Genomic DNA, 26,681 nt, shown 5'->3' on the forward strand with positions numbered 1-26,681 from the left:
GCAAAGTGATGGAAGGTGCAGTTGACAGTGCCATTAAGCAGCACCGACTGAACAAAACCTGCTCACCAATGCTCAGTTTGGGTTCTGTCAGTGCCACACAAATGCCAGGAAATGACCATCACCAACACAAGAGAATCTAATCGCTTCCCCTGACATTCAACAGCATTACTATCACTGAATCCCTCATCATCAGCTTCCTGAGGCTTTGTTCCCTGTCAGGTGCACTTGAGGTCCCCTGCATCACTGATGCCAATCTTCACCCAATTTGGTTCAGTCCACATGTATCAAGAAATGGCTATGCGCCCTGACAACATCTTGGTTACAGTGCTGAAGATGTGCTCCAGAACCAGCCACACCCTTAACAAAGCTATAGCAGTACAGATACAACGCTGGCAACCATGCAACAAAATGCAAAATTGCCCAATTATGTCCTGTCCATAAAAAGCAGGACAAATTCAATCCATCCAATTACCATCCCATCAGTCTACTCTCAATCATCAGGTGCACATGTGCATGGCTGCAGAACAATCTGGAAAGTACCACACATTGTAATAATTAGGCTGCTCACAACAGTGAGCTTGAAGGAGGGCTGAGCATCAAACCCCAATGGCAAAAGCATTAGCAGTTGGAGAGATGGCAGGAAAAGTGCAGCTGTTATTGGAGGAGCAGTGAGTGCACGAGAGGGGTTGTGATTGGAGGATCAGCAAGTCTACAAGAGAGTCTGTGATTGGAAGAGCAGCATGTGCGGGTAAGAGAGAATCTGTGATTGGAGGAGCCGTGAGCTTAAACAAGGGGTCAGGAGGGAGGGTCAGGTGAGTCAAGAAGTGAGCAGTGCTTGACGAGAAGGGCAGGAGGTGAGAAGCCACAAAAGACCTGAAAGAGATTGAACTTCAGAAGCTGAGAGTGCTCAGGATTCATTGGTCAATGGTTGTGGGTGAGGGAGAGGCTTGGAAAAATTCCCTGGTGGCTAGTTGGCCTATGAGAGGGGGAGAGTGACTGAGCTGGATGAAAGTGATGGGAACAGCAGAGCAACTGGTTGCCGGTCCAAGATTAAAGCAAGATTTTGGGATGCTCCCCATTCAGCAGCTCTTAATGCCTCAGGATTCAACCAGGAGCAGCATAGCCAGAATGGCCCATAGCAATTAAAGCCACACATCCAGTGGGCACGGCCCATCATGGCCAGATAAGCACACACAATCTGGGATGAAATGTATCAATGAATTTAGTCTCAATGAACATCTAATTCTTTCTGAAAGGCAAGTTTCTGATGCAGTGATAAAAACAGAAAGTGCTGGAAATATTCAGCAGGTCAGGCAGCATCTATGGAGAGATAAACAGAGTCAACATTGGAGGTCTGTGACCTTTCATCAGAACTGGCAAAGGTTAGAAATGTAAAAGGTTTTAAGCAAGTGAAAAGGGCGAGGGGGGGAAGAAGAACAAAAGGGAAGGGGTGTGATGGGGAGAGGACAGGAGAGATTAAATGATAAAGAAATCATGGAACAAAGGCAAAGGGAGTGCTAACAGTTGCATTAAAATACAAAACATTAGTCCAAAGAGAGTGTTAATGGCAGAATAGTGAACAGATCTGTTCAAAAGCAAAAATCTAAAAACAAGTCGAAGACAGGTCCATGGTTTAAAAAATAAAATAAAATGAAATAAAATACTATGAAATAAAATAAAATAAAATAAAAAAAGACAGTCATGCTCTGAAATTGTTGAACTCTGTGTTGAATCCAAAAGTCTGAAGGGTGCCTAATTGGAAGATAAGGTGTTGTTCCTCAAGCTTGCATTGAGGTGCACTGGAACACTGCAGCAGGTCAAGGACAGAAATGTTGGTATGAGAGCAGGGTGGTGAATTAAAATGGCAAGCAACCGGAGGCTCGGGGTCATGCTTGTGGAATGAATGGAGATGTTCCAAAAAGCGGTCACTCAGTCTGCATTTGGTCTCCCCATTGTAGAAGCGACCACATTGTGAGCGGTGAATACAGTATACTAAATTGAAAGAAGTCCAAGTAAGTCACGGCTTCACCTGGAAGGAGTATTTAGGGGCTTGGATGGTGAGGAGAAAGGAGGTAAAAGGGCAGGTATTACATCTCCAGCGATTTCATGGGAAGGTGCTGTGGGAAGGGGACGAGGTGTCGGGGTGACGGAGGAGTGGACCAGAGTGTCATGGAGGGAATGATCCCTTCGGAATGCTGACAGGGGAGGGGAGGTAGTGGCATCATGCTGGAGATGTCGGAAATGGTAGAGGATGATCCTTTGGATGTGGAGGCTGGTGGGGTGGAAAGTGAGGACAAGGCGAACCCTGTCGCGGTTCTGGGAGGGACGGGAAGGGATGAGGGAAAAAGTGTAGGAAATGGGTCGGACATGGTCGAGGGCCCTGTCAACCACAGTGCGGGGGAATCCTCGGTTGAGGAAAAAGGTAGAGATATCAGAAGAACTGTTTTTTAAGGTAGTATCATCAGAGCAGGTGTGTCGGAGACACAGAAACTGAGAGAATGGATTGGACCCCTTACAGGAGGCAGGTGTGCGGAAGTGACGTTGAGGTAGCTGTGGGAGTCAGTGGGCTTATAAGGACTATTAGTGGACAGCCTATCCCCAGAGATGGAGACAGAGAAGTCGAGGAAGGGAAGTGTCGGAGATGGACCAGGTGAAGGTGAGAGAAGGGTGGAAATTGGAAGCCAAGTTGATGAAGTTTTCCAGTTCAGGGTGGGCACAGGAAACAGCACCGATACAGTCATCAACGTACCAGAAAAAGGGTTGGGGAGGAGGCCTGAGTAGGACTGGAATAACGACAAACCCCACAAAAAGACATGCATAACTAGGATCCATGCGGGTAACCATAGCAACACCTTTTATTTGGAGGACATGAGTAGAGTTGAAGGAGAAGTTGTTCAATGTAAGAACAGGTTCAGACAGGCAGAGGAGGGTGGTGGTGGATGGAGAGTGGTTGGGCTTCTGTTCAAGGAAATAGCAGAGAGCCCTCAGGTCGTCCTGGTTGGGGATGGAGGTGTAGAGAGATTGGATGTCAATAGTGGACAGGAGGCGGTGAGGGCCAGGAAACTGGAAATTGTCGAAATGACGCAGAGAGTCAGAAGAATCAGAAGTCACGGATATATGTGGAAAGAGACTGGGCCAGGAGAGAAAAGATAGAGTCAAGATAAGTTCTGTGGGGCAGGAACAGGCTGAAACAATGTTCTACCGGGACAGTCCTGTTTGTGGATTTTGGGAAGGAGGTAAAAGCGGGCTGTCCGGGGTTGTGGTATGAGGTTGGAAGCTGTAGATGGAAGATCTCCAGAGGAGATGAGGTCAGTGACAGTCCTGGAGACAGTGGCTTAATGTTTGTTGGTGGGGTTGTGGAAGTGAGCAGAAAGGCATGGCCCTATGCTTAATGGGAAATATAGCCAAGTTAGGAATAGTAGCTTTGCTAAGCTTTGATTTTACGTGGCAGAAGCCACAATGAAATAGTTAAAAGTAAAGGCAGAGAGTGTGAGATTGTAAAGACTAGCCGACACTGGTAATTGCAAGGACATCGGTTCTTTTATGGCCTGATTGTGTGACTCCCTGTGGTTTGAAACAAATGGACTCCTGTGAAACATGCTGTCCATGCCTGTGTGAGTGATGATAAGGAATATAGGGCCCCTCGTATATGATACGACTACTGCTTGGTGTTACTGCAGGCTGCAACTTGATAAAGATAACAGGATCACAGGACTCATGACAATTGTGGGAAGCGAAACCAGAGTGTTGTTTCTCATACCTCTGCTTTTGCTAATTATCTTGCTTGTCTGTTTTCTTTTATCTTGCTGATGCAAAACAATATTATGTTAGTAACAAGTATGTATTGAGAATAGAGGGTATTGTTAACCTCAGTAACAAATGTACTCCACGTTATCACCTGGTTGAAATTTAAATTGTACCGCACTGATTGGTTAAACAAGGGGGTGTAGCATGAATCTTAATGTATAAACAGTAGTATCTGGAACACGAACAACACTTACTCTGGTGGACCAGACAGACTCTGGGTGGAGTCAGTGTCGTTGTATTAGAGTAAGTCAGCCGGCTAAATGCGCAAATAAAGTAATTGATTTTACCTACACATCCGACTCGGTATATTTACTGAACCAGACTGAAGGCAAAAAGAACTTAGATTTACAGGGTCATGGTCCAGGGGGAAGTAGGAAGAAGTGTCTGAGAGTTGGCACTCAGCATCTGCAAGATGGAGATTGGCACGCCAGACAACAACAGCACCACCTTTATCAGTAAGTTTGATCACAATGTCGGGGGTTAGACCTGAGAGAACAGAGGGCAGAAACTTCAAAGGGAGACAGGTTAGAGTGAGAGAGGGGAGTGCAAAAATGAAGATGGCCAACGCCACGCCGACAGTTCTGAATGAAACGATCAAGAGCAAGTAAGAGGCCAGAGGGAGGGGTCCTTCAGATGCAGATTAGCTTGTTGATCATATATATGGACCAATGGGACCCTACCTTTAACATTGACTGCACCACATGTACCAGCCTAGAATCCACAGGTTAATTGAAACTGTCTAAGTTACTGGATAATGGATGAGAGAACAGATTATGTAAGTTTCATTTCACTGTTTGGCGGGATGAATGGATTTTTAAGGCTGCCCAGACTTTCGAGCTATGCGCATCGTCCCTGATCCTTTCACATTTACTCTACTTTCCTGAAAGTGTGAGCTCTTGTGTCGGGAAAGAGGAGCTAACAGTCCAGGTGGAAGATGTATGAGGGGAGGTAGAATGGGATGGATGTGAGGAGGGGTAGATTGGGATGTGTGAGGAGAGGGAGAATGGGACATGAGAGAGGAGAGGGAGAATGGGACGTGTATGAGGAGAGGGAGAATCGGTCATGTGTGAGGAGAGGAAGAATAGGATCAGTGAGAGTAGACCAATGCTTTATCTAAGGTACATGCATGCACAACTGCACAGCCATCTGAAATGTAACGCTCAACAAAATAAATAGGCTGTTCACAACTTTGAGAAAGGTCAGTGATTTTTGAATGTAACTTGTCCATAGTTAAGAAAGTAGTGCTCAGAGGAGTTTGTAAGCCACGCAGTGCAAAGAGAATTTAGATGGGATATTGCCGGAGGTCACCATTAACCAGAACCTTACTGGACCAGCCGCATAAATATTGCGGCTACAAGAGCGGGTCAGAAGTTGGGAATTCTGTTGCCGTTCCTTCACTTTCGCTGGGTCACAATCCTGGAACTCCCTCCCTAAGAGCTCTGTGGGTGTACCTACACCAGCTGGACTGCAATGGTTCAAGAAGGCAGCTCACCACCACCTTCTCAAGAGCAATTAGGGATGGTCAATAAATGCTGGCATTGCCAGAAATGCCCACATCCCATGAGCCAATTAAAAAAGGCAGAAGAGGACGGCCAATGGGGTGGAGACGAGAGGAGATATTGGAGAGGGTAGGTAAATGCGAGGGCTCCAAAGTTGGCAAGAGGGGCTGAGGAGGGAATAGGGTGAAGGAGAAGAGTCATTGGAGCACTGGGAAAGTGGGTTTTGTCAGTGACAGGGTAGCAGAGGGTTGTTTTATTGACTCAGTGCGGCAGGGTGGTAAGTACTTCCGGCTCCAGGTCCTACTCTGTGTGATGGGGAGGTTTTCCTCCAGAGTTCTTCCTAGCTGAGGAAGTGAAGCTGTAAAGGATGCAAATTGTTTTTCAGCAGGTGGAGAGGAGTAGGAGAGAATGTGAAGTCATAGGTAGAGAAGGGGAGCTGAATGGAGACAGGGAAAAGAGAGGGAGGTATAAGAGGACGAAGGATGTAGACAGGAAATGTGAATGGCACTGTGCCAGAGTCAATCTTCTCAGTGGGACTGAGGATCTGTACTGGTCTGGCACCTGTTTCCATTTGGATGTCCACCCAGTGTGGGGGAGGGCAGATTTTTCTCACAGAGATGATGGAGCTGTGGTTGTGGGGGGAGGGAGTGTGGGGGGGGAAGTGGTGGGGGGGACGCGGGGGGTGTGGTGGCAATGCATGGATTTGCAGAGAGTAAATTTTCTGTTTGTTGGAGGCTGCAGGGAGGAAAGAGAATGCCCTAGTTCTTTTTCTGCGCAGCAAGAGATGAGTTGGGGGGGGGGGTGCGTTTGCCCAGAAATCTTTTCCTCTCAGAGACCCAGTTAAGAAAATAATCTGTGATAATTTTGTATCTTTCATGACCTGAGGACATCCCAACTTGCTTCAAAATCAATTACATACTTTTGTTTTAATGTAAGAAAACACTGCAGCAAATTTGTACTCAGCAGGATCCCACAAACAATAATGCAATAAAAGGCCAGTAATATGTATTTTTTTGTGATGTTAGTTGGGGTTAAATATTGGCCAGGACCAGAAGGATTCCCCTGTTCTTCTTTGAAAAGTACCATGGGATATTTTATATTCATCTGAGTTGGAAGATGAGGCCTCGGTTTAATATCTCATCTGAAAATAAGTACCTCTGGCAGTGGAGCACTCTTAGTATTGTCCTTAAGTTTCAGCCTGGGTGATATATTCAAGTCTCTGAACACATGGGGCTGAATGTTGTTCTCTTTCTGGAGATGGTTTTGGTGATGTTGGGGGGCAGAGAATCTCTGTAGAGCCATCCACCACGAAACCCGATGCCACAGTGTGCCGATTCTGTTAGAGGCAGGGAAGTACTATGGAATGCCAAGACCTGCACAACAAAGGCATTGTAAATTAAATGTTTGAAATTCTGCTTTAAATAAATTTAAATCTAATTCACTGCGATCCAACGGAGGTTCCTTAATTTTCTGGCTGAATTGCTGTACTTATGTGCCTTCAGTTTCACAACTTTGAAAAGCTGGTGCCACCGAGGCAAGAGTCCTCAGTGCCATGAAAGTGAAGGTAACCTAATCATTGTGGCATGGAAGAGGGGTTTACAGTGGCCAGTAGTGCAATACTGAGTATCCAAGGGGCTTGTCTGTGAATGAGGGGAACTCAGCAAACGGCTTGTGTATGAATGGGGGGACATCTGCAAGGGGTTTGTGTGAGTGGAGGGCAACTCTGAAAGGGGCTTGTGTGTGAATGGGGAGAGATCTTCAAGGGGCTTGTGTGAATTGGGGGAGCTCAGCAAGGGCTTGTGTGTGAATGGGGTGAGCTCAGCAAGGGGGTTGTGTGAGAATTGGAGGATATCTGCAATGGGCTTGTGTGTGGATGTAGGGTGCTCTGAAAGCAGCTTGTGTGTAAACCAGGGGAGCTCTGAAAGGGGAATGTGTGAATGGCTTCTGACGCCAGTGGGGAACCCTCGCAATGATACGGAGGAGAGGTACAACGCTTGCCATGGCTCCATCCAAGTGACCATTGAGCAGGCCATTGACTGCTGAAGATGAGGTTCTGATGGTTTGATAGATCTGGTGGACCCCTAAAATATGCCCCAGAGAGGGTTGCATTTATCGTGGTGGTCTGCTGCGCTCAACATAATATTGCATTTCAGAGGGGGAGGCCTTAGACGAAGAAGACATGCATGAGCAATAAACATCCTCCGACAAAGAGGGCATGGAGAGAGACATGGCCAAGCAGCTATTGAAGTGTACAGCACGGTGATGGACGTCAGACATGGTGAGCAACGCACAAAGGAGGCAAGGGACAACCTTGTAATGACGCGACTTCAACAACCCTGATATCTACTCAATAACAATGTTGAATATACTGACCATCTTGCAAGTAGTCTTTACCTCTGTACCATCTGTCTCACCTACAATGTGCGTTAATGCCAATGGGACAGCATTCGTAGAATACTTCTTTAGTTACATTGCCATGATAATGATGGCCGTAGTCACATTGGCACTGCTCTAAGCATTATGTTGAGATTCTAAGAGTCATAAGCATTTGAAAGCTGATTTACAAACAATGAAGGCTAATGAATGGCACAAAAGAACACTTAATTAAAGTAAACAAAACATAGTTGTACCCCCTGTGAATACTCGTATGTGCGTAGGTGTTTTTTTTAATACATTTGCAAGTGTTCCTGCATGGTGTAACCCCTACACCAGCAGCTGGACTGGAGGCAGGCTGCTGAACAGGACACCCCTTGGCTTGGGAGGACTTTGGTGGTTATCCTCTGGTGCCTGAGGCCTGGAGGGCCCTGGCTATCTGAAGGCCTCCTGCATTGGTGAAGGACTGTGCTCAGGCATCATGGCTGCTGGAGCTGTACTCACTGGTGGAGAGGTTGAGGAGTCAGTGGCCACACTCGAAAAGCCCTGAGGGAGACCCCAGATGTGGAGTGCAGCCTCTCTTCCTCCCACTTAAGGCTCATTTGAACCTCCCTATGCACCAGAGAAGCACTAGAAACAGGAAAGCTCTCAAGGCTCCTGGTTCTTCTCTCACCCTGCCAATGCTGACCTGCACTCATGACCAAGGCAACAGTTTGCAGGTCATAGCACATCTGTGGAATGTGACTCTGCAAGAGGCTCAGCAACCTCTTGATGGATGAAGCCATGCACTCATATACATGTGACATAGCAGCAGTCATGGCAGGGATGGTCTCCCCCATCATCCAGTCAAGGCTTCGCATGGCTTCTGGCATCTCCGCCAGATGTTGCCTTAATTCTCCCTGCAACTCCAGCATGTCCTGTGCTGTTGACCCCAGAGGCTCATCATCAGCCTGGGGCTCAGCATGGGCCTGGCCACCCAGAGACCTCCAACTCTCAGAGGCCTCGGCTGTCTCAGCTTCAGCCAGTTTCTTGGACGCACATGCAGTGCTCTCACCAGTTTGTGACACTGATTCTAAAGCCGAGTGGATTCTCACTGAGGTGAAAGTATCTGCGCTGATGTGCAGGAGCGTCGAGGGATGGTGCATCCTCTGAGTGCCCTTCGTCCTCAGAGGTTGTCAGCAGTCTCTCGGGGTCTGTGGTCTCCTGTGAATGATGACCTGTTCGTATGAAACAGCATGCATGGGTTAGGTTACACATATTCCATTAAGGACAGCATGCCATAGCTAATTTGTCATGATTATTGCATTTTTATCTGATCAACAATAATCACTGCCTTGTGCTGGGACCACTTACTCCATGTCTGAGATGGTGCGTTCTCTTTGGCTCCCAGCTAATTTCAGCACCTCCTCATTGGCCTGAATTAAAGGACGCAGCTTGGGCACTCCGCCACCGGTTCTGGCCACCTCCCTCCTGTTCCAGCAAAGATGCGAATATTGAACATTGCCAAACATCAACATCACAAGTTCAACTAATATGGGCCCTCATCAACACCTGGGGGATGTATTGTCTTTCATACTGACTCAACCTGTCATGGATTTTACTTGGGCTGAGGTATAAATGAGGGAGAATTGTTTCACATTTTTTTGAGTCGTTCATGGGATGTGGGTTTCGCTGGCTAGGCCAGCATTTATTGTCCATCCCTAATTATCTTAGAGAAGATGGTGGTGAGCGGCCTTCTTGAACCACTGCAGTCCTTGGGGCGCAGGTACACCAACAGTGCAGTTAGGAGGCGAGTTCCAGGATTTTGACCCAGCAACAGTGAAGGACGGCGATAGAGTTCCAAGCCAGGATGGTGTGTGACTTGGAGGGGAACTTGCAGGTGATGGTGTTCCTTTGCATTTGCTGCTCTTGTCCTTCTAGGTGATAGCGGTCGCGGGTTTGGAAGGTGCTGTTGAAGGAGCCTTGGTGAGTTGCTGCAGTGCATCCGGTAGGTGGTACGCACTGCTGCTACTGTGCATCAGGGGTGGAGGGAGTGAATGTTTAAGGTTGTGGATGGGGTGCCAATCAAGCAGCTTTGTCCTGGATGATGTAGAACTTCTTGAGTGTTGTTGGAGCTGCACCCATCCAGGCAAGTGGAGAATATTCCATCATACTCCTGACTTGTGCCTTGTAGATGGTGGACAGGCTTTGGGGAGTCAGGAAGTGAGTTAGTCCCTGCAGAATTCCTAGCCTCTCACCTGCTCTTGTAGCCACTGCATTTATATGGATACTCCAGTTCAGTTTCTGGTCAATGGTTACCCCCAGGATGTTGACAGTGTGGGATTCAGTGATGGTAATGCCATTGAACGTCAAGGGGTGATGGTTAGGTTCTGTCTTCTTTGAGATAGTCATTGCCTGGCAATTGTGTGGCATGAATGTTACTTACCACTGAATGTTATCCAGGTCTTGGTGTATGTGGACACGGACTGCTTCAGTGTCTGAGGAGTTGCAAATGTTGCTGATCATTGTGCAATCATCAGCAAACATCCCCACTTCAGACCTTATGAAGGAGGGAAGGTCATTGATGAAACAGCTGAACATGGTTTGACCTAGGACACTACTCTGAGGAACTCTTGCAGTAATGTCCTGGGACTGAGATGAATGACTTCCAACAACCACAACCATCTTCCCTTATGCTAGGTAAGACTCCAAACAGTGAAGAGTTTTTCCCCTGATTTCCATTGACTCCAGTTTTGCTAGGGCTCTTTGATGTTATACTCAATCAAATGCTGCTTTGATGTCAAGGGCAGACACTCTCACCTCACAGCTGGAGTTCAGCTCTTTTGCCCATGTTTGGACCAAGGCTGTCATGAGTCGAGTGGCCCTGGTGGAACCCAAGCTGAGCAACATTGAGCAGGTTATTGCTGAGCAAGTGCCACTTGATAGTACTGTCGAGGATCCCTTCCATCACTTTGCTGTTGATGGAGAGTAGGCTGGAAGGATGGTAATTGGTCGGATTGGATTTGTCCTGCTTGTTGTGGACAGGACATACTTGGGCAATTTTCCACATTGCCGGGTAGATGCCAGTGTTGTAGCTGTACTGGAACAGCTTGGCTAGGGGCGCGGCAAGTTCTGGAGCACAAGTCTTCAGTGCTATTGCTGGAATGTTGTCAGGGCCCATAGCCTTTCCAGTATCCAGTGCCTTCAGCCGTTTCTTGATATCATGTGGAATGAATCAGATTGGTTGAAGGCTGGCATCTGTGATGCTGAGGATCTCAAGAGGAGGCCGAGATGGATCATTTACTCGGCACTTCTGGCTGAAGATGGGTGCAAATGCTTCAGCCTTGTCTTTTGCACTGATGTGCTGGGCTCCCCCATCATTCAGGATGGGGATGTTTATGGAGCCACCTCCTCCTGTCAGTTGTTTAATTGTCCACTACCATTCATGACTGAATGTAGAAGGATTGCAGAGCTTTGACCTGATCCATTGGTTGTGGGATCGCTTACCCCCCTGTCTATCCCATGCTGCTTCCGCTGTTTGGCATGCAAGTAGTTCTGTGTTGTAGCTTCTTGTAGCTGTGTTGAGGTGGACACCTCATTTTTAGGTATGTCTGATGCTGCTCCTGGCATGCCCCCCTACACTCTTCATTGAACCCGGATTGGTCCCCCAGCTTGATGGTAATGGTTGATTGTGGGATATGGCATGCATGAGGTTACAGATTGCGGTTGAATACAATTTTTCTGCTGCGGCTGTCCCACAGCGCCTCACAGATGCCCAGTTTTGAGTTTCTAGATCTGTTTGAAATCTATCCCACTTAGCACGGTGGCAGTGCCACACAACACGATGGTGGGTACACTCAATGTGAAGACGGGAATTCATCTCCACAAGGACTGGGCGGTGGTCACTCCTATCAATACTAGTATGGACAGATGAATTTGCGATAGGTGAATTGGTGAGGATGAGGCCAAGTAGATTTTTCCCTCTTGTTGGTTCCCTCACCACCTGCCGCAGACCCAGTCTAGCAGCTATGTCCTTTAGGACTTGGCCAATTCGGTCAGTAGTAGTGTTACTGAGCCACTCTTGGTGATGGGCATTGAAGTCCCCATCCAGAGTACATTCTGTGCCCTTGCTACCCTCAATGCTTCTTCCAATTGTAGTTCAACATGGAGAAGCACTGACGTCATGAACGGTGTCTCCATTGCCACCCCTACCACATGATTGCAGGGAACGGCTACTGCCATTATGCAAAATGGCCACCCACCGTGTAATCGCTGCGGCGTGGTCGCTCAAGTCACAAGCGGGATTGCCGGCGGCAAGATCATAAAATTCAGCCCCTTCGGATTAAACACCACTCTTGCTTCTAAGCTGGGGCCTCCAAGAATTCTGGAGATGTGGAAAGGGAAGATTTTCTTTTTAGGGTGGAGAGGGGAGGCTGCTGTTTTCGCTCAGTCAGAAATTGGTGGGAGGAAGCAACATCTCCTTCTCGGTCAAAGTGGGTGGGAGGCAAAGAATATCGTCATTGATCCAAGCTTCCGTGGAAATCACCGCCTGCTTAATGCTCACAATTTCAATTGGTGCCACTAGGGGACTTAAATGATCCTGTGTGTCTGATTTCTTTCTGCACTTCCAGACTTCGCTTACCACCCTTCCTTCTCCATGAGCCGTTGGATCAGGGATTATTTTTGAGGGACAACAGGATTTTAAGAGGTGCCAAATCAGTTTGGGATGATTGTGACTATCCATTTAAAATTAGACGTAGCTTGCGTCAGGGCCATTTAAGCTCAGGATCACTGCTGTCAGCTCTTCACATTGCTGTGTACAGCTTCAACTGAAAACATATCTTGGCTAATCTTTGGTATTTAACTTTTTATGGAAGGACAAAGTTTAAGATGAAAGCAGGATGTCATGGGTGTCATTTAGGAAGATTTAGTCAAAATAAACTGTGGCAATACCAGAAGGGGAAGCGGAGTACAGTAGTCTGTCATTTAACCTTATGAGAAAGACATAGCTAGACTAGAACAATGGGCAGCTCAGTCACAAATGTAGAAAATGTAAATCAATACATTTTCAAGGTGATAATAGGGAATACAGGTTAAATGGCAGAATTTTACATGGAGTAGAGGAGCAGAAAGACCTTGGTGTGCAGATGCAAAGGGGCAGTGCAGACAGATAAAATGGCAAGCACAATCCTCTTGTACCTAAACACACAGAATACAAGAGCAAGGAGAGAATGCTGAACTTGGTCAAGAACATGGATACGTTGCATTGAAATATTATGTACTTTATTATAGGAACGGTAAAAGCAATGAAAAGGTGGAGCTCAGACTCAGTAGAATGTTACCAGGAATAGTAGATTAAAGTTATGAAGAGAGACTTCAGATTATGTTTTTCCCCTTGAGCTGACAAGTTTAAGTGTGTGACCGAATAGAGATTTCATGATTAAGGAGTGTTCTGACAAGGTAAATTACACAAAACTTACAGCATGAAAACAGAGCATTCAGCCTAACCATTCCCTGTGAATGTTCATCCTCCACACAAGCATTAGTCTGAATCCAACATGCCCATTTTTTCCCGTACCTTTTTACACCACTTTCCTTCAACAACCTACCTAACCTATTCATGTGACATGTGAATGATTGCAATGACCCCAGCCTCAGAGAGTGTCCTTTTTATATTTTCTTTGCTTCTCATACTATTGTTTTTCTATAATGTGTTTCTTTTTTACTTTGTTTGTTACTCTTTAATACTTTTCTTGTGGATTTCATTCTCTTCTGTGACAGACAGATTGGCAAAGTGGAAGGGTAGCACTGATAGCAAAGGATGACATAAGGACATTAGTGTGAAAGGCTCTGGCTTCAGGAGTTCATGAAGTAGAATCAGTATGGCTGGAAATTAGGAATAGTAAGAATCAGAAAATGCTGGTGGGAGTAGTTTATAGGCCCCCTGACAGTGGTTATACTGCTGAACAGAGCATTAAAAAAATGATTGGAGCTTGTAACAAAGGCAATGTAATAATTGTGGGGCCATGAATATTTATATAGACTGAGACATTGAAATTGTCAAGTGTGATCTGGAAGACGAGATTGTAGAATGTATTCGTGACAGTTTCTTGCAGCAATACATTGTGGAACTGACTTAGGATAAAGTTATCTTAGGTCCAGTATTATGTAATGAAGCAGGGTTTATTAGTAATGTCATAGTAAAAGATCCACTGAGAAATAGTGATCATAATACCATTGAATTCTATGTTAAGTTTGAAAGTGACATACTCCAATCACAAACAAGAATCTTGAACTTCAACAAAGCCAATCACAGAGGTATGAGGGGAGAACTGGCTAAGCTTAATTGGGTAAACAGGCTAAAAGGCATGGTGGTAAATGAACTGTGGGAAACATCTAAAGAAACAGTTCAAAATGTTCAACAAAAATACATTCCATTGAAAATCAAAAACTCAGCAAGAAAGACCCATCCGTGGTTTGCTCAGGAAGTTAAGGATTGTATTAGATTAAAAGACGAGGCTTACAATATTGCAAAAAAACAACAGCAAGTTGGAGGATTGAGAATGTTTTGGAAACCAACAAAGGGCCACCAAAAAGTTGATAAAAAGGGAAAAAATAGAATATGAAAGTAAACAAGCTAGGATTATAAAAAACAGATTGTAAGAGCTTTTGTAAGTATATAAAAAGAGAGTAGCTTAAGTAAATGTTGGTCCCTCAGAAGCGGAGACAAGAGATTTTATAATGGGGAATGAGAAAATGGCAGAGGCATTGAACAAATATTTTGTATCTATCATCACAGTAGAAGACATAAGTTTCATATCAGAAATAGATGGTAACATAGGGGCTAAAAAGAGTGAGGAAATTAATATCAGCAGAGAAAAAGTATTGAAGAAATTAAGGGCCTAAAATATGACAAATCCCTGGGACTTGATGGCCTACACCCCAGGGTTCTGAAAGAGATAGCTACGGAGTTAGTGGATGCGCTAGCTATGATTTTCCAAAATTAATAGTAAAATGTAAGTATTAATAATAAGGAACAAATGAGTAGCTGGTGAGAATTTATTTTGGAGTAATGTTTATTTTAACTATTGAACTGTATTGATTTTTAGTAGGATTTATCGGTACGAGTAAGGTTTTATTAATAATTCTAAGGTGTTGTAGTATTGATAAGGTTTTTTTTAGCAGTAACAATGGGTCAATTAATAAATAAAGGAATGGCAGGGGTGCTTCAACCTTGAGACTGCAGCTCCTGTGCTATGTGGGAGCTCCATGATGCTTCCCATATCCTGGAGAACCATTTGTGCAGGAAGTGTTGTCAATTATGGCAGCTTGAGCTCCGGGCTTTGGAACTTGAGTGCCAGCTGGTGACGCTGCGGTGCATTCATGACGATGAGACCTACGTGGATAGCATGTTTATAGATGTGGTCACTCCACAGCTTAAGAGTATGCAAGAAGACAGGGAATGGGTGACCACCAGGCAGTCAAAAAGAATCAGGCAGGTAGTGCAGTACATCCCTGAGTGCATCTCATTCTGCAACAGGTATTCAGTTCTGAATACTGAGGCAAGTGATGGTTCACCTGGGGAGTGCAGCCGCAGCCAAGTCCATGGCACCACGGGTGGCTCAGCTGCACATGGGGGTACAGGGAAGACTGATAGAGCCATAGTGATAAGTGATTCAATAGTCAGGGGAACAGACAGGTGTTTCTGTGGCCACAGATGTGAATCCAGGATGGTGTGTTGCCTCTGTGGTGCCAGGGTCAAGGATGTCACTGAGCAGCTGCAGAGCATCCTGAAGGGGGAGGGTGAACAGCCAGCAGTCGTGGTCCACATCAGAACCAACGACATAGGTAGAAAGAAGGATATAGTCCAACAGTCAGAATTTAGGAAGCTGAGTAAGAAATAAGCAAGTGGGACCTCAAAAGTAGTAATCTCTGGATTACTCCCAGTGCCATGCACAAGTGAGTGCAGAAATGGAAGGATAAGACAGATGAATGTGTGGCTGGGAAGATGGTGCAGGAGGGAGGGCTTTAGATTGCTGGGACATTGGAACTGGCTCTGGGGGACATTGGAACCTGTATTGGTTGGATGGATTGCACCTGAACAGAGCCTGGACTGAGTTCCTTGCAGGACGTTTTGATAGTGCTGTTGCGGAGGGGTTAAACTAGTTTAGCAGGGGGTTGGGGACCTGAGGGTGGACTCAGTTGGGATAAAATCAGAAATGAAAATAGAAGGCAGAAAGTTAATGGATGAGTCTGGAAGCCAGAGGAAACAAAGGTTAGAAAATAAAAAAAGAGTTTGGCAGTGCTCCAGGGTATCTATTTCAATGCAAGGACTATAGCAAATAAAGCATGTGTGCTGATGGCACAGATAACACACATGGCAGTATGGCTGTGAAGAGGGATGATATGTTGGAAGCTTCGTCAAATGAGGCCATATGGATTGAGCTAAGTAACAAAATAGGGGCAATCACAATGCTGGGAGAGTACACCAGACCCCCAAACAGTTAAAGGGAGATAGAAGAGCAGATATGTAGGCAAATCTCTGGGAAGTGCAAGAACAATAGGGCAGTAATAGTAGTGAACTTTAACTACCCCAATACTAACTGCAATAGTTTTAGTGTGAAAGGAATTAGAGGAGCAGAATTCTTGAGGTGCATTCAGGAGAACTTTTTTGCCCAGTATGTAGCAAGTCCAATGAGAGAGGGCATAGTTTTAGACTTAGTTTTAGGAAATGAAGATGGGCAGGTGGAAGGAGTGGCATTTTGGTGGTAGTGATCATAATTCAGTCAGTTTTAACATAATTATGGAAAAGGACAGAGATAGAACAGGAGTTAGAGTTTTCAATTGGGGCAAGACCAATTTTGCTAAACTGAGGAGTGATTTAGCAAAGGTGAACTGGAAACAGCTACTTGAAGGTAAATCAGTGTCAGAACAGTGGGAGGCATTCAAAGGGGAGATTCATGGGGTTCAGAGTAAACATGTTCCCGCAAAGTAAAAGGGTGAGATGGCCATATCTAGAGCCCCATGGATGTCAAGGAGCCTACAGGGTAAGATAAGGCAGAAAAGGAAAGCTTATATAATAAAAGCAAAATATTGCAAATGCTGGAAATCTGAAATAAAAACAAGAAATGCTGGAAATACTCAGCAGGTCTGGCAGCATCTGTGGAGAGAGAAGCAGAGTTAACGTTTCAGGTCAGTGACCCTTCATCAAGAAAGCTTATGTCCAACACCGAGAACTCAATTTTACAGAAAGTCAAGAGGAGTATAGAAAGTGGAGGGGTGATATCAAAAAGGAAATTAGGAAAGCAAAGAGAGGGCATGAAAGAATATTGGCAAGCAAAATCAAGGTGAACCCAAAGATGTTTTGTCAATACATTAAGAGTAAGAGGATAACTAAGGGGAGAGTAGGACCCATAAAAGACCAAAAAGGTAACTTATCTGGAGGGGTGGAAGATGTTGGTATGGTTCTGAATGAATACTTTGCCTCTGTCTTCACAAAACAGAAAGGCACAGGTTAATCAAGTATAGTCAACATGGATTTCTCAAGGGAAGATCTTGTTTGACCAAATTGATCAACTTTTTTGAAGAAGTAACAAGGACGTTCTTTGGGCCTCCTTATCTCGAGAGACAATGGATACGCGCCTGGAGGTGGTCAGTGGTTTGTGAAGCAGCGCCTGGAGTGGCTATAAAGTCCAATTCTGGAGTGACAGGCTCTTCCACAGGTGCTGCAGAGAAATTTGTTTGTTGGGGCTGTTGCACAGTTGGCTCTCCCCTTGCGCCTCTGTCTTTTTTCCTGCCAACTACTAAGTCTCTTTGACTCGCCACAATTTAGCCCTGTCTTTATGGCTGCCCGCCAGCTCTGGCGAATGCTGGCAACTGACTCCCACGACTTGTGATCAATGTCACACGATTTCATGTCACGTTTGCAGACGTCTTTATAACGGAGACATGGACGGCCGGTGGGTCTGATACCAGTGGCGAGCTCGCTGTACAATGTGTCTTTGGGGATCCTGCCATCTTCCATGCGGCTCACATGGCCAAGCCATCTCAAGCGCCGCTGACTCAGTAGTGTGTATAAGCTGGGGGTGTTGGCCGCTTCAAGGACTTCTGTGTTGGAGATATAGTCCTGCCACCTGATGCCAAGTATTCTCCGAAGGCAGCGAAGATGGAATGAATTGAGACGTCGCTCTTGGCTGGCATACGTTGTCCAGGCCTCGCTGCCGTAGAGCAAGGTACTGAGGACACAGGCCTGATACACTCGGACTTTTGTGTTCCGTGTCAGTGCGCCATTTTCCCACACTCTCTTGGCCAGTCTGGACATAGCAGTGGAAGCCTTACCCATGCGCTTGTTGATTTCTGCATCTAGAGACAGGTTACTGGTGATAGTTGAGCCTAGGTAGGTGAACTCTTGAACCACTTCCAGAGCGTGGTCGCCAATATTGATGGATGGAGCATTTCTGACATCCTGCCCCATGATGTTCGTTTTCTTGAGGCTGATGGTTAGGCCAAATTCATTGCAGGCAGACGCAAACCTGTCGATGAGACTCTGCAGGCATTCTTCAGTGTGAGATGTTAAAGCAGCATCGTCAGCAAAGAGGAGTTCTCTGATGAGGACTTTCCGTACTTTGGACTTCGCTCTTAGACGGGCAAGGTTGAACAACCTGCCCCCTGATCTTGTGTGGAGGAAAATTCCTTCTTCAGAGGATTTGAACGCATGTGAAAGCAGCAGGGAGAAGAAAATCCCAAAAAGTGTGGGTGCGAGAACACAGCCCTGTTTCACACCACTCAGGATAGGAAAGGGCTCTGATGAGGAGCCACCATGTTGAATTGTGCCTTTCATATTGTCATGGAATGAGGTGATGATACTTAGTAGCTTTGGTGGACATCCGATCTTTTCTAGTAGTCTGAAGAGACCACGTCTGCTGACGAGGTCAAAGGCTTTGGTGAGATCAATGAAAGCAATGTAGAGGGGCATCTGTTGTTCACGGCATTTCTCCTGTATCTGACGAAGGGAGAACAGCATGTCAATAGTCGATCTCTCTGCACGAAAGCCACACTGTGCCTCAGGGTAGACGCGCTCGGCCAGCTTCTGGAGCCTGTTCAGAGCGACTCGAGCAAAGACTTTCCCCACTATGCTGAGCAGGGAGATTCCACGGTAGTTGTTGCAGTCACCGCGGTCACCTTTGTTTTTATAGAGGGTGATGATGTTGGCATCGCGCATGTCCTGGGGTACTGCTCCCTCGTCCCAGCACAGGCATAGCAGTTCATGTAGTGCTGAGAGTATAGCAGGCTTGGCACTCTTGATTATTTCAGGGGTAATGCTGTCCTTCCCAGGGGCTTTTCCGCTGGCTAGGGAATCAATGGCATCACTGAGTTCCGATTTGGTTGGCTGTATGTCCAGCTCATCCATGACTGGTAGAGGCTGGGCTGCATTGAGGGCAGTCTCAGTGACAGCATTCTCCCTGGAGTACAGTTCTAGGTAGTGCTCAACCCAGCGGTCCATCTGTTTGCGTTGGTCAGTGATTATGTCCCCCGATTTAGATTTGAGGGGGGCAATCTTCTTGATGGTTGGCCCAAGAGCTCTCTTCATGCCATCATACATTCCTCTGATGTTTCCGGTGTCTGAGGCCAGCTGAATATGACTGCATAGGTGTTGCCAGTAGTCGTTTGCGCAACGCCTAGCTGTTCTTTGTGCAGTACTTCTGGCTGCTTTAAGTGCTGCGGATGTTAAATCGCTGGGGGCTTTCTTGTAGTTCAAAAGTGCAATGCGCTTAGCGGCTATGACAGGTTCCAGCTCTTCATTATGAGATTGAAACCAGTCTGCATTTCTCTTCGCACTTTTGCCGTAGGTGGTCAAAGCTGACTCATAGATGGCGTCTCTGATGTGGGCCCACTTGGTCTCAGCATCCCCTGTGGGAGTGTTTTGAAGGGCTGTTACAAGTGAATTTAGAAATTTTTGTAACAGCTGTGGGTGAGAAATTCTGCTCGTGTTGATGCGCGGGTGGCCCTTCTGCTTGGAATGATGCAACTTCTTTGGTCTGAGTCTAACCTTGCTGCACACCAGGGAGTGGTCGGTGTCGCAGTCCGCACTGTGGAAGCTGCGTGTGATTTGAACACTGTTTAAGGCGGCTCGCCTTGTGACAATGAGGTCTAGCTGGTGCCAACGACGTGATCTTGGGTGCCTCCATGAAACCTGGTGACAGGGTTTAGTGTGAAAGAACGAGTTGGTGATGCAGAGGTTATGATAGGTACACAACTCAAGCAGTCTCTGCCCGTTCTCATTCATCCTTCCAACGCCATAGCGCCCAAGGCAGGAGGGCCATGAGTCATGGTCGGCCCCAACCCTGGCATTAAAGTCCCCCAGCAGGAATAGGTGTTCGGTGTTGGGGATGCTGCTAATGATGTTATGGAGTTGTTCATAGAACTGGTCTTTAGCTTCAGGTGCGGAGCAGAGTGTTGGAGCATAGATGCTGAGTAGGTGTACTGGACCAGAGGTGGTGAGCAGTCGGATGGACAGTATGCGTTCCGAGCCATTTGAGGGAGGCTCTATCATGCTGAGCAAGGAGTTTCTGATGGCGAAGCCCACTCCATGCTGTCTTGGTTCTTCAGGATCCCTGCCCTGCCAGAAGAAGGTGTAGTCTTGCTCTGCTAGAGAGCCACTCGCGGGGAGGCGAGTCTCCTGAAGTGCTGCAATGTCCACATTGAATCTACTGAGCTCGTTGTTAATGATGGCGGTCTTCCGAGAATCGTTGATTTGTGTAAGGTCTTCCGACAGGCCAGGACACATAGTTCTGACGTTCCAGCTTGCAAAGCGAAGGGCTGGTACCTTCTTTCCTTTTTTCATGTTGTTTGGTGCGGTGTATCAGTCCACCTTTCGGGCAATGACCCTGAGCTCCAAGCACCCATTGAAGCAGGCAGACTGTGGCGGGACAGAACCTTATTGACCGGGGGATGCCCGGTTTGAGGCGGGCGGTAGCTGTCCAGTGAGGTGCAATGACCTCTCCCACCGACAAAGGCAACCCGTGGCGCCCAGTTTCTACGCCAATTTATCTGGACTTATAACCCGTAACTGCTGCCTTCCGTGTTGTTTTAGTCGCTGTGAGGCAACTATGGAGCGACCTCTCCATGGCGCATGCCTGGGCAAATTTATGGAGGTTGAGAGTTGCCCAGTCGTCAAAACCCCCCTCTCGGCCTTTCTGGTGGGGTCCAAAGGAGTGCAGGACACGACATTTGGCACCAGTATGGCTGCAGGAACTGCCGGAAACATGCCAAAGGTGACACATGACCGCCTACGGGGTTCCGCTCCGGATTTTCTGTTAGGGTTTACTCCCTTAGCCTTGGTCTCTCCCGAGACGCCCACAAGGCAGTGGGGTTGTTGGGGCCCCTACACAGGTGTAGGATGGTGCCGGTGGGAGGAGGGGATGCAAGGGGGAGGGGTAGAGGGAGGGGGTGGGGGGGGGGTGCAGGGGAAGAGGGTGCGGGGTGAAGATGGTGCGAGGGGGGGGCGGGCTGGGACGGGGTTGTGAGGGGGTGAGCTGAGAGGGTGGAGCAGGGAAGGGGACGGGGGTGGGGGGGGTGGAAGGGGGGTAAAGGGGGGGGGAGGGGGGGTGGAATCTGGTGCAGGTAATAAGCCATTTCCTCAGTGCCCACCATCGACGTCCGGAAAGCTCATCCACGTCCTTCGGGAGGTGAAGCATCATTTGGCAGACTTAGAGGTGATTACATTTGCTAAGGGTTTTTTTTTTTGCAGTGGTTTAAATAAAGGCATGCAGCATTGCCGACAGTGCGCTGCAGATGCTCTCCGAGCCATCTCCCGCGGGCGCTTTGAAGTTGCAGCCGGGGGGGGGGGCCGTTCGTGGATGTTTTGGGTGTTCGGGGCACCTTTTCACAGGACTTCTCTCGGGTCCCGCAGCTCCTTCTTCACCTCAATGGACTTACCGCATGCCGTGGCTGCAGACACTCTGGACTGTGAAGACAGCAGGATCGGAGATTGAAGTATCGGCAGCTGTGCTCGTCAGTTTCATCCGGATCAATTTCATTGAGAAAACAAAGAGCAGGTGTGGCTGGGGGAGGGCAGTGGGCCCAGGTAACATACACTAAACTAACTGTTAACTTTTAGATAGGGCTAAAATGAACTGATTTAAAGAGCCAGGGGAATTTAAACAGTTTAAGAGGGCAGATTGGGGGAGAAAACGTTAGGGATGGGAGCAGATGGCCATGGATAGAGTTGAACAGCAAGGGAGCTTCCTAGGGAGCTTCCAGCCCAGGAGCCATCTTGAACCATAACAAGGACGATAGATGAGGATAGTGCTGTTGATGTGGTCGACATGGATTTTAGCAAGGCTTTTGCTAAGGTGGCAGACTGGTTAAAAAAATAAAATCCCATGGGATCCAGGGAAATGCAGCAAGGTGGACACAAAATTGGCTCAGTGACAGGAAACAAAAGGTCATTGTTGATGACTGTTTTAACGATTGGAGGGCTGTTTCCAGTGGCTCTCCGCAGGGCTCAGTTCTGTGTCCCCTTCTTTTTGTGGTATATAGTAACGATCTGGATGTAAATGTGGAGAGCATTATCAAGAAGTTTGCTGATGACACAAAGATTGGCCATGAGGTAGTTATTGAGGAGGATAGCTGTAGACTGCAGGAAGATATTGATTGTTTGGTCAGATGGGCAGAAAAGTGGCAAATGGAATTCAACTTGGAGAAGAGTGAGGTTGGGGAGGTCGAACAAGGCAAAGGAATACACGATTAATGGGAAAATACTGAGAAGTGTAGAGTAAGTGAGGGACCTTGGAGTGAATGTCCACAGAACCCTGAAGGTAGCAGGACAAATCAATAAGGTGGTTAAGAAGGCATATGGAATCCTTTGCTTTATTAGCCAAAGTACAGAATATAAGAGCAGGGAAGTTTTTTAGAACATTAGAGCGCAGTACAGGCCCTTCGGCCCTCGATGTTGCGCCGACCTGTGAAACCATCTGACCTACACTATTCCATTTTCATCCATATGTCTATCCAATGACCACTTAAATGCCCTTAAAGTTGGCGAGTCTACTACTGTTGCAGGCAGGGCGTTCCATGCCCCGACTACTCTCTGAGTAAAGAAACTACCTCTGACATCTGTCCGATATCTATCACCCCTCAACTTAAAGCTATGTCCCCTCGTGTTTGCCATCACCATCCGAGGAAAAAGACTCTCACTATCCACCCTATCTAACCCTCTGATTATCTTATATGTCTCTATTAAGTCACCTCTCCTCCTCCTTCTCTCCAACGAAAACAACCTCAAGTCCCTCAGCCTTTTCTCGGAAGACCTTCCCTCCATACCAGGCAACATCCTAGTAAATCTCCTCTGCACCCTTTCCAAAGCTTCCACATCCTTCCTATAATGCGGTGACCAGAACTGCACGCAATACTCCAGGTGCGGCCTCACCAGATTTTGTACAGCTGCAGCATTACCGCGTGGCTCCGAAACTCGATCCCCCTACGAATAAAAGCTAACACACCATATGCCTTCTTAACAGCCCTATTAACCTGGGTAGCAACTTTCAGGGATTTATGTACCTGGACACCAAGATCTCTCTGTTCATCTACACTACCAAGAATCTTCCCATTAGCCCAGTACTCTGCATTCCTGTTACTCCTTCCAAAGTGAATCACCTCGCACTTTTCCGCATTAAACTCCATTTGCCATCTCTCAGCCCAGCTCTGCAGCCTATCTATGTCCCTCTGTACCCTACAACATCCTTCGGCACTATCCACAACTCCACCGACCTTTGTGTCATCCGCAGATTTACTAACCCACCCTTCTACACCCTCTTCCAGGTCATTTATAAAAATGACAAACAGCAGTGGCCCCAAAACAGATCCTTGCAGTACACCACTAGTAACTAAACTCCAGGATGAACATTTGCCATCAACCACCACCCTCTGTCTTCTTTCAGCTAGCCAATTTCTGATCCAAGGCTCTAAATCACCTTCAACCCCATACTTCCGTATTTTCTGCAATAGCCTACCGTGGGGAACCTTATCAAACGCCTTACTGAAATCCATATACACCACATCCACTGCTTTAACCTCATCCACTGGTTTGGTCACCTTCTCGAAAAACTCAATAAGGTTTGTGAGGCACGACCTACCCGTCACAAAACCGTGCTGACTATCGCTAATGAACTTATTCTTTTCAAGATGATTATAAATCCTGTCTCTTATAACCTTTTCCAACATTTTACCCACAACCGAAGTAAGGCTCACAGGTCTATAATTACCAGGGCTGTCTCTACTCCCCTTCTTGAACAAGGGGACAACATTTGCTGTCCTCCAGTCTTCCGGCACTATTCCTGTCGACAATGACGACATAAAGATCAAGGACAAAGGCTCTGCAATCTCCTCCTGGTCTTCCCAGAGAATCCTAGGATAAATCCCATCTGGCCCAGGGGACTTATCTATTTTCACACTTTCCAAAATTGCTAACACCTCCTCCTTGTGAACCTCAATCCCATCTAGCCTAGTAGTCTGAATCTCAGTATTCTCCTTGACAACATTTTCTTTCTCTACTGTAAATACTGACGAAAAATATTCATTTAACGCTTCCCCTATCTCCTCTGATTCCACACACAACTTCCTACTACTATCCTTGATTGGCCCTAATCTAACTCTAGTCATTCTTTTATTCCTGATATACCTATAGAAAGCCTTAGGGTTTTCCTTGATCCTATCCGCCAATGACTTCTCGTGTCCTCTCCTTGCTCTTCTTAGCTCTCCCTTTAGATCCTTCCTGGCTAGCTTGTAACTCTCAAGCGCCCTAACTGAGCCTTCACGTCTCATCCTAACATAAGCCTTCTTCTTCCTCTTGACAAGCGCTTCAACTTCTTTAGTAAACCACGGCTCCCTCGCTCGACAACTTCCTCCCTGCCTGACAGGTACCTACTTATCAAGGACACGCAGTAGCTGCTCCTTGAATAAGCTCCACATTTCGATTGTGCCCATCCCCTGCAGTTTCCTTCCCCATCCTACGCATCCCAAATCTTGCCTAATCACATCATAATTTCCTTTCCCCCAGCTATCATTCTTGCCCTGCTGTATATGCCTGTCCCTGCCCATCGCTAAGGTAAACCTAACCGAATTGTGATCACTATCACCAAAGTGCTCACCAACATCTAAATCTAACACCTGGCCGGGTTCATTACCCAGTACCAAATCCAATGTGGCATCGCCCCTGGTTGGCCTGTCTACATACTGTGTCAGAAAACCCTCCTGCACACACTGGACAAAAACTGACCCATCTAAAGTACTCGAACTATAGTATTTCCAGTCAATATTTGGAAAGTTAAAGTCCCCCATAACAACTACTCTGTTACTCTCGCCCCTGTCGAGAATCATCTTCGCTATCCTTTCCTCTACATGTCTGGAACTATTCGGAGGTCTATAGAAGACTCCCAATAGGGTGACCTCTCCTCTCCTGTTTCTAACCTCGGCCCATACTACCTCAGTAGACGAGTCCTCAAACGTCCTTTCTGTCGCTGTAATACTCTCCTTGATTAACAATGCCACACCCCCCCCCTCTTTTACCATCTTCTCTGTTCTTACTGAAACATCTAAATCCCGGAACCTGCAACATTCATTCCTGCCCCTGCTCTACCCATGTCTCCGAAATGGCCACTACATCGAGATCCCAGGTACCAACCCATGCTGCAAGCTCACCCACCTTATTCCGGATGCTCCTGGCGTTGAAGCAGACACACTTTAAACCAAGTTCTTGCTTGCCAGTGCCCTCTTGCGTCCTTGTAACCTTATCCCTGACCTCACTACTCTCAACATCCTGTACACTGGAACTACAATTTAGGTTCCCATTCCCCTGCTGAATTAGTTTAAACCCCACCGAAGAGCACCAGCAAATCTTCCCCCCAGGATATTGGTACCCCTCTGGTTCAGGTGAAGACCATCCTGTTTGTAGAGGTCCCACCTACCCCAGAAAGAGCCCCAATTATCCAGGAAACCAAAACCCTCCCTCCTACACCATCCCTGCAGCCATGTGTTCAACTCCTCTCTCTCCCTATTCCTCGCTTCGCTATCACGTGGCACGGGCAACAACCCAGAGATAACAACTCTGTTTGTTCTTGCTCTAAGCTTCCACCCTCGCTCCCTGAATTTCTGCCTTAAATCCCCATCTCTCTTCCTACCTATGTCGTTGGTGCCTATGTGGACCACGACTTGGGGCTGCTCCCCCTCCCCCTTAAGGATCCCAAAAGCACGATCCGAGACATCACAAACCCTGTCACCTGGGAGGCAACACACCAACCATGAGTCTCTCTCGTTCCCACAGAACCTCCTATCTGTTCCCATAACTATGGAGTCCCCAATGACTAATGCTCTGCTCCTCTTCCCCCTTCCCTTCTGAGCAACAGGGACAGACTCTGGGCCAGAGACCTGTACCCCATTGCTTACCCCTGGTAAGTCGTCCCCCGCAACAGTATCCAAAACGGTATACCTGTTGTTGAGGGAAACGGCCACGGGGGATCCCTGCACTGCCTGCTGGTTCGCTCTCCTTCCCCTGATGGTAACCCATCTACCTACTTCTTTTACCTGAGGTCTGACTACCTCCCCATAACTCCTCTCAATAACCCGCTCCGCCTCCCGAATGATCCGAAGTTCATCCAGCTCCAGCTCCAGTTCCCTAACGCGGTTCTCGAGGAGCTGGAGTTGGGTGCACTTCCCGCAGATGCAGTCAGCAGGGACACTCTTGGCGACCCTTACCTCCCACATTCTGCAGGAGGAACGTACAACTGCCTTAACCTCCATTCCCACTATTCTAAATTCCAAATAATAAGTTATGCTGGAACTGTATAACTCATTGATTAGGAAACAACTTGAGTACTGTGTGCAGTTCTGGTCACTTCATTACAGAAAGGATGTAATTGCACTGGAGAGGGTACAGAGGGGATTTACGAGGATGTTGCCAGGACTGGAAAAATGCAGCTATCTCATTGAGTCATAGAGAGATACAGCGCCGAAACAGGCCTTTCG

At 47.1% G+C, this 26,681-nt stretch overlaps 1 protein-coding gene across 3 annotated transcripts in view; it reads right to left on the reverse strand.

Moving 5' to 3' along the window:
* Positions 1-26,681, reverse strand: part of LOC137374586 (NXPE family member 3-like) — a 131,901-nt gene that overhangs the window by 55,269 nt on the left and 49,951 nt on the right. Inside the window, exon 1 of one of the 3 annotated variants that reach the window (XM_068040922.1) lies at positions 6,462-6,526. The exons of the other annotated variants lie outside the window; for them this stretch is intronic. The gene's annotated coding sequence lies outside the window, so the exon portion shown is untranslated. Of the gene's footprint in view, positions 1-6,461; positions 6,527-26,681 lie in introns of those variants that run through there. 3 annotated transcript variants of the gene reach the window in all.

This window comes from Heterodontus francisci, chromosome 10, assembly GCF_036365525.1.
Source record: "Heterodontus francisci isolate sHetFra1 chromosome 10, sHetFra1.hap1, whole genome shotgun sequence".
Classification (NCBI taxonomy): domain Eukaryota; kingdom Metazoa; phylum Chordata; class Chondrichthyes; order Heterodontiformes; family Heterodontidae; genus Heterodontus; species Heterodontus francisci.